Consider the following 12,973-nt stretch of genomic DNA (forward strand, 5'->3'; position numbering starts at 1 on the left):
CCGCGCGGGCCGCCTCGCTCGTAGCGCCGCCGCCGCCGCCGCCGCCAGCAGCGCCGGCCTCAACTTGAAGAGAAAGAAAAGTTTGTTCAGAGACGTCTCCTACGGGGCTCCTCGCGCCCAGCTGCAGACCCTGCCGCAGCGGTCACCGCATCACCCGGCGGCGGCCCCTTTATGCGCTGCCGCCCGAGCCGCCGCCGCCGCCAGCAGCAGGAGCAGCAGCGGCCGCCGCGGCGCTTCTCGGACCTGTACATTCCTCTCCTCCCCTCGCTCGCGCTCCCTCCTCCCGCTTCCTCTCCTCCACCAGCTGACTCCAAGGGAGAGGATGACCTCATCCCTTCTCTTCCAGCTGCCGCCGCTCCCACCCCAACTCGGGAGGGGCGAGGAAGGAGGAGGGCCCGGAGGAGGGGCCGGGACGAGGAGAAGCGTGGCTGGAGTGGGGGGGTTGAGGGGACGGGAGTAGAGGCTTAGTGCGTCCCGGGGGCCTGAAGGAGCCACCGAGAGGTTGGAGGAGACTGTCGAGGTCCCCAGCTCACGGGATTTCGGAGAACGTTGGGAGGTTTTGACTGACACTGGGGGAGGGGCAGCAAGGGTCTCAGCGTCCAACCCTAGTGGAGGTCGAAGAATCGTGGGCACTGGCGGGTGTGGCAGTCGCGAGGGCTCTGGAGGTACAGGCTTCTTTGTATTAGATTCTAAGGTGTTGGGTACCTGGAGAAGGACTGGGTGTGCAGTTGGAACCGGCGAAAGAGTGGTGGGACTGAGTTTAACTAGGACGCCAGTGCCCCGTAAGCTGGTAGTGGGAGTGGGTGTGTCCGGCCTTGAAGAGCCGGGAAAGAAGGCGTGCTGGGCTGGTCAAGGTGCTGAGCCTAGCGCGTAGCCCCAGGTAGCGCGAGCCACGGAGAACTTAAGGGTCTGCTGAGAGTCTGGAGCTAGGGCCCTCGAGGGACTGAGCGGGCAGCCGCAGGGCTCCCGAGAATCTAGGTTCGGGCGCCCTTTACCGCCCAGGGCCACGCCTCCCAGCCCGTACCCCTCACGCTTTCTCTGCAGCTAGGGAAACTGCTACATCGGGAAGCTGGGCGAACAGGAGAGCCTGGCGGGGGCCCTTCACCGAGTCCTCTAGCAGGTGGGAAGCGCGCTGCACCCTTGGCGGCCTCTCTGAGCTCCACGAGGTGGAGGGGCGGGGCCTGCAACAGCAGGAAACTCTGTGCGCGCGTGCAGGCTGGGGGCGGCAAAGCTGAGAGCTGGCGCCTCCTCCCCAACCCAAAAGGAGAATTAACCTTCTCTTAAAGCTATAGGATATGCAGATGTATTTGAAGTGTGGGCTCACAACTCCAGAAATGACTCCAATAAATTAAATGACGCTAATAAATTAAATTTGTGACTGAGCGTTTTAACAAATTAGACATATAGAGAATATAAAATACTTTGCACCTTGGAAAATACATATAGGATTGACATCTTTTTTTAAATAGAAAACTTGTTGATTTGTCTCACTTAACTTTCACAAATGTAAGAGACAGAGAACGTAATTCTTAAATTACACTGTGACTCACATGTTTTAAGACCAGAGGGAAGTGAAGCAACACATGTTACACAGCCACTAGGAACACCAGTTATATCCTCTAAATCTGGAGGCAAATCATCACACCTTCCCTCTTCCTTGTTGTAGACACCAGGCTCAGTTTGAACTACTGTATATATATATCTTCCTTAATGGATAGCACTGTGAAGTAGAAGAGCACAGATTCCACTGCAGAAATAAGCGCCCCAAACATTTTGTGCTAAAGTGCTCTGCTCTTTTAGTCAAATTGACCCTGCTTTCAGATACTTTGTTCTTTTATTTTACATCCAGCTGCCCTGGGTGCTGACTTACTTGGTCTTTGCCTGACAGCCACAGACACCAAAAATATTACACAGCATGCACAAATCCCATATTTCTAGCAAAAGGCATGATGACCCAGTGGTAATGAGGGCTGAACCTGTTCGAATAGCTTACAGAAGCTGTTTTTAAATTTAGTTTTAAAATTCAGAACTTCTTAGAATAGAAAAAGCGCTTTTTGGAAAACACCTTGGTTCTGTTTCCCCAAGGTTCAAATTGTAAGGTTCCATCACCAGGGAACTACAGCTGATCTTACTTTTTGCCAAACCATTAGGGAGAGGAATGATCTCTTAGGTAACTGAGTCCTAGGGGATAGAGTGTATTCTAGGTCAAATGCAATGCCTTAAATTGCCACAGGTGTGAAAATGTTCTGCAGGGCATCTCAGATTCTGAAGGGCTGGTGCTGAACCTTATCACATACTTGGATAAGTATGTGTCTTACCAATTGTATCATTTGCACCAAGAACAGCACCTGCACAGACTATTTGCTCAGTAAATATTAATTGAATGAATGTGTGATTTTATAGAAAGTAGATTGTACAACAGGGAGAATGCTACATTCTGTACTAATTAATGTTTCCATGGGAATATAGGAATTATGAGACATTTGGTTCTAAAAAAGAAAGAAAGAAGTATGGTTTCATTATTAGTATATTTATTCTAAGCTGTTTAGATTTTTTGCAAGTTTCTGTCTGAGCCATCTCTGAAAAATGATGGTGAAATTAATGAAAAGAGCTAAACAAGGAGGAGGTCAGAGAATTAAACTTTAGATCCAGGTTCTGGTATATACTGATCTTATGCACTGACCCATGATCTTAGCAAATTGTTTAATACACAGCATTAGTGTAAGGATTAAATGAGATAAGGCATATTACTGGGCTTTGTATACAATATTGCTCTCAAGGGTCTCTAATCCCATGAATCTATTATTCACATCTCAGGGTGCAGATTTTAACATAACTTGCTCTATTGTAATCCCTGTACTCATCAAGGTTCATGGACAATGACAAAGAGCTCCGAGTTTAGATTCTGAGAGTTCCTTTTACATGTTATTTAGCCTCTGTGACCCTTCCATTCATCACTTGTTAGGTAAGGATAGTAACCACTGTAGCATCCTGTGTTGATGCATGCAAACTGACAGCAGTCCAGCACATCCAATATACAGCATTGTTAATATTTGTTGTTTGTTCCATCCCCCTTATGGTTTTTGGTTTAACACCAAACCTTTGTATTTATCTAGCCAACTCTCCCCCAAATGAGAATTCTTTGAATTATAATCTGGATGCCCTATGTCAGAATCAGTTGATTTTAACACAAAATCTGTATCTTTAATTTGCCTTTCAGTACCATGATGATCTCTTACAATGATCTTGCCTTCCAGTCTCCTATCCAATTTCAGAGACTCATTTTTATTGTCAGAACCTAAACCATATCAACAGTTTCATAATCTCAATGTCAAGAACCCTACCTCAATTAATTCCTATATGGTTAGCTTAATCCCTTCAATACTGTAGAGTCAATTTTATATCACTTTATGTCTCTTAAGCTTTTCACTGTTCTCCTTGCACAGCCTGAATTCCATCACTGACCACCATCAGCATGGCCAGGAACATAGCTTCATCTTTATTGTCCCTCTTACTTGACAAAATATCAGGCTTACTTAATACCTGCTCTCTCCTGGAAATCCAGGCCTGAGCCAACACACAGCTGTAGCTTGAATAAGGGCTGACTGACTTTCTTTAGATCTATGACCTTAAACCTGATTTGGAATCGGGGGCTACTCATCATCACACCATTAGTTAGTTCCTGGTCTATTTGCTTTTCTACTTTCAAAAATGATTATTCCCTCTCTCATTTTCCCTTCTCAAACTTTAAACACTTCCTTCCCTATCTTTTCTCTCAACTGATAGTTCTGCTTCCCACTTTATTGCGAGAAGAAAATAAAATGACACCAGAGCAGAACCCTTGAAGTTCTTCCCTGCTTACCTACCAGCATTTGTACCCACATTTTTCACCTCCTGCCTCTAAAAAAGAAGCCATCCATTAGTTCATTATCGCTCATATTCTCTCACTGCTCAGGAAGACAATTCAACACTATTTCCATAAGCATCAATTGTCCCTTTCCTCTGCGTTATCCTAATCAGCACACAAACATGGCTCTGTTTATCCACTGAATAAAACACAAAGCAAAACCAGAAAGTTATTTTGAATCTGGTTCACTTTCTAGCCACCACTGCATTTCTCTAATGCCTGTTAGAACAAACTTCCTGTAGAGTTGCCTAACCTGACTGTCTTGCTTTCCTGTTCCCATCTTCCAATCTTCTGAGTGACCTTATGGGGAACTTGGAGTCTAAATCTTTATTGGCCCAAAGAACACCCTCACCTCCCTTGTCACAAGTGTTTCAGATACGAGCAGCCCCAGCAGACTACCTTCTTCCTAGAATCCCATCGCCAATTGGTTTCATGCCAGGACCACAGCAACTTCTCGGAGATCCATTCCAAGGCATGCACAAGCCCATGAGCTCTGTCCCAACCCAGATGAGCCAGCTAGAATAGCAGCAGTCAGCTTTGGAGGGGCTGACCCTACCACCTGACCTTGCAGTGCCAGTGGCAAACTTCTACCAGCCTGGTTTTGGCAAACCACAAAGGGACAGAACTCGAGATGGATTCAGAAACTGGCAACAGCAAGTGACCAAGTCACCAGCACCAGTGCACCAAGGGAATTCCTCTCCCCCTGACCCTGTGGCATCCATCACAAGTATGCTTTCACTCTCTTTTACCCCTACCTCAGTGATAGGTAAAATGTATGAGAGCAAAGAGAAAAGCAAGGAAGAACCAGCATCTGGAAAAGCAGCTATGGGTGAAAATAAAGAGGCCACTCAGAAGGCCAGTGAGGAGACCCTCCTGTCACCCAACTCTGCCCAGTGCTGATTGAGATTCTTCTCCAACTACAAATCCCAAATTGTCAACATAGCAGTGGTCTTCATATTTGACTCCACTGTCCCAAAGCAGCTGTTACAACAAAGAACAAGATTACCGACGTAAAGCAACTGGGAGAAAAACACCCACTTTAGTTTCCCCAGTTCCTGGAACACCCTTTCTCCACCCTGTCCACCAAGTTCCCCTCGCCCCCCATGTCCTAATCATTCGGCCTGCTCACCAGCTTCACCCACGGTTGTTCCAACAGATGCTGGCCCAGGCAGTCCATCCACAGCATCTTCCAAATTTACTGCAAGCTCATATGCTTCCTCCTGGGATGGATCTGACTCATTTACAGGGTCTATCTGGTCCAATCCTGGGTCAACCTTTTTACCCTTTACCTGCCACTAGTCATCCTCTCCTAAACCCTTGTCCTGGAACACCTCTGCATCTGGCAATGATGCAACAGCAATTACAGCACTCAGTTCTTCATCCTCCAGGCTCTGGTTCCCAGGTAGCAGCTGTCAGCATTCAGACAACCCCTCAAAATGTGCCTGCCAGTCAGGCCTGCCACACATGCACTCACAGCTGGAGCATCACCCCTATCAGAGAAGCAGCTCCCTGGTGGGCCTAGACAAATGGTTCGGCTCAGATGTGCTACAGCAGCCCCTGCTCTCCATGCCTGCCAAAGTCATCTTGAATATACTCAAATAAACCATTAACTATTACTAAGTTGCCACCATTACCACTCCTTAACTAAACATCTCAGTTGTCATCTTACTTAAGCCCTTCAGCAGCATGTGACTTAGATGATCATACCTTGCTCATTGAAATATTTTCTCTGCTTAGTTTTTACTTCTCCACACATAGTTTTTTGTTTGCTGTTTTCTTTTGTTTTTGTTTTATCTCCAAGCGAGCTCTTTGCTAATCCTGGTTCCTTTGTTCTTTTCTATTTCCTCTTAAGCCTCAAATCTTTTTCTATGGACTCCCACTCCCTTGAATTTTTCATGAAATCTTGTGTTTTCAAATACTATCTACGTGCTGCTGATGACTCCTGTGTGTATTTCTCCAGGCTGCACATATCTCCTGAGCCCTAGAATATACCCAACTACTCAATCAACATCTGAACTTGAACATCCAACAAACATGTCAAGTTTAAATGTTTGAAAAATGAATTTCTAATCGCAATGCCCTACCCTCCAAAAAATCTGTCCCCTTCTCCTCACTTCTAACCACTTAGCTTTTCAAGTTTAAAAAAAAAAAAAAAAGTTATCGTTACACTCAGCCATCAATTTTTATTTGACCATTTCTTAGTATCTCCCCTAATACCACCTTGATTTGATGCCTAGATGTTTCCAACCTGAATCTTTGCCTCCTTACTGGTCTTCTTGTTTTTACCCTTGATCTCTTATGTAGTGAACATGGCAGTCAAATGCTCTTTTGAATAAATGAACCAAATCATATTATTCATCTACTGACATCAGTTTTGGCTACCCAAGGTACAGGGCCCAACACAAACCGATAATGCAAGATCACAAATGGGGACAGGGAAGTCAATCTTCTTTTCCATGGAGTGCAGACTTTTAAAGTGTGATGTCTTTCTGAGCATGAGCCTTGTGCAAGCGCTTAATTTAATTTAATAACACACTGACTCATATTAATCAAACATCTTCCCATGTTGCACCTCATAAAGAAATAGTTTTCATATTGGCATGTAAGGTGCAGCAATATCTGACCTCCCAAACTGTCACTTATGCATTCACTCCTCTCTCTACTCCTGCTACATAGTTCTCTGTAATTTATTCTCAAACATACCAGAAAGTATAGCCCTGGGCCTTTCCGTGTACTGTTCTTTGTTTCTGGGATACTCCTTTAAATATCCATAGAGTTTCTTAGTTCAAGTCTTCATTTCAAATCCTTCTTAATGTGACTTTTTATCTCCTTGGTCATCATAATTTTGAGAAGAGGTCCTCTCCTCACCTTATCCGTACACGTAGTCCCTATAGCTAGGTCAGGTGAAGGAACTCTGGCATTTTTGTCTGTCTACACATGGGCCTTACTCCCAATTCTGATTTCTCATCCAAGGTTCTCTTTTATTGGTGGTGCTTAACATGGGGTAACAGAATAGCCTCTTATTCTGGCAGAAAGAATATACAAATCACTAAGTTCAGAACTTATCCAGTAGACCTCAACACATACCCCAGGTTAGAATATGCATTAATGTTAACATATACCAAAAGATTCACTGAAGATCAGTTTGGAGGTGGAAAAGCAGAGTTTGCTAGGATCCACCTGGCATATGTTTCTATTTTCTTGCAAACCATATTTAGAGAGAGAATATATAGTACTTAACTAGGAAAATAACTCCTGTACTGAGAGGAAAGGAGAATAAAACAGAGTTGACATTAAATATTTTCATCTGAATATTTGACCATGAATGGGAAGGGTAAATAAAGGAGTATACCCAGAAATTTCTTCTGGTCAATCTGATAAATCGATGATTAAATTCAAATTAAGGCAAAACAAAGATTCCATTTATGATGTGTTATGGAATGAGCATTTGTATCCTCCCACATTCATTTGTTGAAACCTTAACTGCTACTGTGATATTTACAGGTGGAACTGGACCTTTGGAGGTGATTAACTGTAGAACCTCAGGATGGCATTAGTGACCTATAAGAACAGGAAGAGACAAGAGTTTCCTCTCTCTCTGCTCTCTGTCTTTCTCTGTCTGTTGCTGTCTCTCTGTCTCTTTCTATATCTCTGCCATGTGAAACCATGAAAAAGCAGGCTGTCTGCAAGGGAGAAAGTAGATTCTTACCGGGAATCAAATCTACTGGCACATTAATCTTGAATAGCTTTCAGAAATGTAAAATGTGAATGTCTGTTTATAAGACACCTACTCTTTTGTTATAGCAGTCTGAGTGGCTGCCTATATACATATTTCTCAGTTATAACTTTGCTCATTATTAAAAGTTTCTATTGAAAAACAAAAACTTAACCTTAATTGTTGATGTAACTATATGCTACTGAGACAGTTGCTTTAATAAGGAATTCAGTGGTGCATGTTTCAGAAAAATTTGTTGAAGTGTGGTTGGTTGTGAAGCTACCAATTCACAAACTTCTCACTTCAGGTATCTAGTCATTTCAAATTAGTACAAAACTACTTTCTGGAATTACTAAAAGTTGATAGGAACCCATCCTGTTTGAGCTATTTGTTCTTGTTTATTGGTCAATAAGCCCCTGCTGTGTGTCATGGCCCCATCATAGCAAGATTCCAGACATCTTCTTTTCTCTAGATGTTGGAACCACACTATCCTTTCCCTCTCCAAACCACATTTTTATAACTAACTTCTATCAATTCTTCAGACTTCCATTTACATAACTAAAATAACACAGTTGTAAAAAAAAAAAAAAGCACAACATAAATTTTACAAGCAAGAGTAGGTAGAATAATATGCCTGATTTTTAAAGTTGGTTGCCTCATTAAGGCCTCATGACACATTTGTGAAAGAATCCAAACATCTTAACCCTTTTTAACAAAAGAGTATTAAATGAGATTTTAAGAAATTGAAAGAGTGCCCAGGGTGACAATATGTATGTGTTAAGATTTAATGTTTTTTCCTCAATAAACTCTAGAGATTCTTAAACTCTAGAGATTCTTAAATGATTTGATATAAAAAGTGGCATGGCCAGTGTTACATTTTAGAATGGTTATCTAGCTGTACAGTAAGGAATGAAAGGTATATTGTATTGTATAAGATGGTAACTTATATGATTTAAGATATTCTACCAGTTTCCCATGTCTATTTTGTTCTTAGGCTCTAACACAACATCTGACATATTAATAAACATTTGGCAAATATAATGGGAAAAGTTGCCATACACACACACACACACACACACATATAGTCTCTAAACATATAGTCTCTCTATATATGTAGTCTCTCTCTCTCTCTCTATATATATATATATAGTCTATATATTTGTGTGTACATATATGTGTGTATGCACATATATTATATATGTATATAGTCTGTACCTCTTCTGAGTACCACTGGAACTGTAATAGTGACTTTCAAAACAGCGACTTTGGCTTTTGAAAAGCCCCCCAAAAAAGTCAATATTGACTTTTAAACAAAATATAAAACAAGACTAGGAAATTAAAAGTATAAAGTCAGTTGGGGAGGAGCAAATTAATGTTATGTGATAAGAGTATCAATAATGATCATTAAAATAATTTAGGAAGTTGAACTGGTTCAATATTTTAATTCCAAATTGGCATAGCAACATGAACTCAACACAAGAAAATACAATAGGATGCAATTTAGGATGTAAAATCTAAAATGAAGTGTTTAAAAAGCTGGGAACTCAGGTTTAGATTTGATGGAGAAAGAAAGAGGGAGCCCTAGGTTTCTTTCTATGATTCACCATAGTCACTGACTGGTAAATGAATTTTGTTTCTGAAATATATTAGTGAATAATTCAGGTCTTAAAATGTATTTTCTTATAAGAAGAAAATGATAAATTGTGCTTAATTCCACAACCAGCTTAAACATAGCTGAAACATATTTGCAATAAAAAAAGAGATCACTTTCATGCTAGCGCTTACACATATTTTTTAAATACTGTACCATTGAATAAAAAAGTAGTTAATGTATATAAGATGATGATACTTGAGGGATAAATATGAGAACTTAAAAGTATATTATCCTATTCCCTTCAGAAGTAGAAGTTTAATTACTTCCCACACCTGATATCTGAGTATGACCCACAGTTAATGACTTACTGCCAAAGAATATAGTATGGGATGAGAGGTAGTGATTTTCCAGTGGAGAAATGTGGCAAAATGTTCTTGTCCAGGAGATCTAGGTCAACATCAACAATGATAAAGCATAGTGATAACAGTTACCCTTGATAAGATAGGTTGAGAATATTTCTCTTCTGTAAATTTCTTCCTAAACACTTTATGACCCCAGTATAAATAGGAGGAAGTCATCAAACCAATACCAGTTGAGAGGTATTCTACAAAAGACCTGACCAGAATTCCTCAAAACCATCAATATGATCTAAAACAAGGGAAGTCTGAGAAACTGCTACAATGAAGATAAGGTTAAGGGACAGGACATCTAAGTATAATGTGGAATCCAGAGATAGATATAAGTGGACAAGCCAATACAATTTAAATAAAGTTCACGTTTTCACTATAGTAATGTATCAAAGTTGATATCTTATTGTCATAAATATACTAGGGAATACTCATAGTAGCTTTACTCACAATAGCCAAAAACTGGAAACAATTCAGATATATTTTCATGGGATACTGGTTAAACAAACTGCAGGATATCCTTACCATAGAATAGTACTCGGCAATTAAAAGACAAAAAGATCTGGGCCCTCCTTGGTGGCACAGCGGGCTGGAGTGCCTTAATGTGAAACTAAGCCAAGCCATGGCTGCTTCAGTGCAAGTTCAATCCCTGCCCCAGAGGTGATCCACATGGCACAACAGACCTCTCATATCTCACCCACTGCTCCCCTTAGCAGTGTACTTGGTTGATCTGCCTCTTCTGCTCCCCACTCTGTTTCTGGTGAATCCTCTTGCCGTCCCTGCACCTCTGGTTGTACCCCATTTCTGTATGCATAAATAAATAAATCTTTTTTTAAGACACAAGGACCTGATTTAAAAGATACAAATGAATGTGGCATCAGAGGCATTCCCTATCTTTGTTGCAGAGATTATCTCAAAATAATCTGAAGGAACACTGTACTCAGAAGATCTCATAAATTGAGATGAAGTTAGAGCTTCTCTTGGATATTGGAGACCAAAGCAGACCATGTCAGAGGTACACTGAGAAAATTCAACACCGTGCAGCATTCGATGGATGAATGGAGGTATAGTCAGCATGTGAAAGTCTACCACAACAATCTCTAATCTGGATTCCCATGCTTGGATAGCTTCCCTGAGGACGCTGATTGGAGTGGAACTGCACCCTTAACTGGGCCTAGATACATAAAGAGGATACAGGTTGTCCTTGATGGTCCAGGTCACCAATGAAAACAGAAAGACATTGCATTCCCCCACTCTCTAGGAACCTGAGTTGATCCTGTAAAGCATCACAACTCAAACCCAAAGGCTTCAGAGCCCCAAATCCCAGAGAATGGGGTTTCAGTATTATCACAAACATGAGTCATTCCCGTACACTACTTTTATCAATGATTGAGTCTCTCAAGGTCTCTCTCCAAGATTCTGAACCAGTTATCTCCAGCATACAGTGCCATCAGCTGGAAAAGTGGAAGTTCTGCACCTTTAGAAGATTTGAGAAAGCAACAACATAGAAAGTTGCAAATGAGAAATGGAAAATGCAACACAAAATAACTTGAATACACAAGGGACTATTTCACCACAGAGAGAAAAAAGGTCAAGAATCCAAACACAAAGACATGGAAAATCTTTTCTTCTGATCAGAGACAGAGTTGAAAATTGCTGTGATAAAGAAATAAATGGCAGAAAACGAAAGCTGATCAAAGATATACAAGAAAACTCAGAAAAAGAAATTAATGTCCTGAGAAAATATAGTTCATGTAAGTGGAAGATCAAACATTTGGCCTCAAAGAAGGTAATGCACAATGAATCCAAAAAGAAGAAAAAGTAATATGAGGGGGGGGGGGGAAACTGAAGAAACACTTTAAGAATTATCTGACTTCACAAGTAAAGGAAATGTAAAAATAATGGGTGGTCTAAAAGAGGAAGAGAGAGAGAAGGGCACAGACAACTTATTGAAAGAATAATATGGGAAAATTTCAGAAGAAATTAAATATGAAATTCCAAGAAACTAAAAGAACACCTGGTCAAGTAAAGGTAATGAGGTCTTTATCAAGACACATAGTTGTGAAACTTCCAAGAGTTCAAGATAAGAATATTGAAATTGGCTTGTAGGAAGAAGCAGATAAACCTATAAAGGTACTCCATTGGTCTTACATCTGACTTCTCTGAAGGAAAAAAATAATGGTCAAATGAGAATAGAATAATGTATTCAAAATCTTAAAGATAAAAACTGCCAGCCAAGAAAATTCTGTCTTGCAAGGCTGTCCTAATATAAGGGAGAAATAAAAAAAACTTCACAAACAAACAGAACTTGAAGGAATTTGCCAACACTTGACTTCCCCTCTAAGATGTATGTGAATTTTCAGCTGAAGAGAAATGTATTGCAAAAATAAAATAAGTTAGGAAATATATAGACTAGGAAACTAAGGGCCAAATAGCAGTGGCATACCCTTATATATCAATGACCATCTTAAATATCAATGGGATTTGCACATCAATTGAAAGGCACAATTAGAAAACAAAAACAGGCCCAGCTTTGTGGTGTCTCCAGGAAATGCACATGAACTCCAAAGATAGACACAGACTGAAAGTAAAGTGCTGTAACAAAAAAAACCTACAGGCAAAATGGCCACAAGGAAAGGCAGAGACAGAGGTATGTATGTATATATATATATGTATATATACACATCAGATAAAATAGATTTTGATCTAAACAAGGTAACAAGAGATGAGAAAGGAAAGTATATAATGATTAAAGGAAGAATACAGTGGGAAAATACAAGTCATCAACACATACTCATCCAACAAAAGAGAGTCAAGTACATCAGGCAATTTTTTTAAATATGAAAAACATGGGAACAACCTAATAATGGTTGTGGACTTCAATACCACACTTTCACCTATAGAGAGCTCAAACACACAGAAAATAAATAAGGTCACAATAGCTTTAAACACAAAATTAGACCACAGAGGCTTAATAGGCATTTATAAGGAACTGCATCCAAAAAAGAGTTGAATACACATTCTGCTCAAGTGTTCTTGGGACATTATCCAGGAACGACCACATTTGGGTCACAAAACAGGTATGGAAAAATTTGTGAAGACTTATATTAAGTATCTTCTCTGATCACAATGGTATATCTTCTCTTAATCCAGTCATCTCATTTTAGGCATTTGTGCTGTTTCTTAATTTTTCCTGTTGCAAATAGTGATGCAATAAATATAAGGATGCATGTATCATTTTGAGTTAATGTTTTTGTGTCCTTTGGGTAGATCCCTTGGAATAGAATTGCTAGGTCTTATGGTAGCGCCATTTTCAGTAGTATGAGAAATCTCCACACAGCTTTCCATAG

At 40.6% G+C, this 12,973-nt stretch overlaps 1 pseudogene; it reads left to right on the forward strand.

Moving 5' to 3' along the window:
* The first annotated feature begins 4,183 nt into the window (after window positions 1-4,183).
* On the forward strand, window positions 4,184-5,509 carry LOC101632635 (annotated as a pseudogene).
* Window positions 5,510-12,973: the final 7,464 nt, after the last annotated feature.

This window comes from Condylura cristata, unplaced genomic scaffold (genome assembly GCF_000260355.1).
Source record: "Condylura cristata isolate star-nosed mole 26May11 unplaced genomic scaffold, ConCri1.0 scaffold00009, whole genome shotgun sequence".
Taxonomy (NCBI): domain Eukaryota; kingdom Metazoa; phylum Chordata; class Mammalia; order Eulipotyphla; family Talpidae; genus Condylura; species Condylura cristata.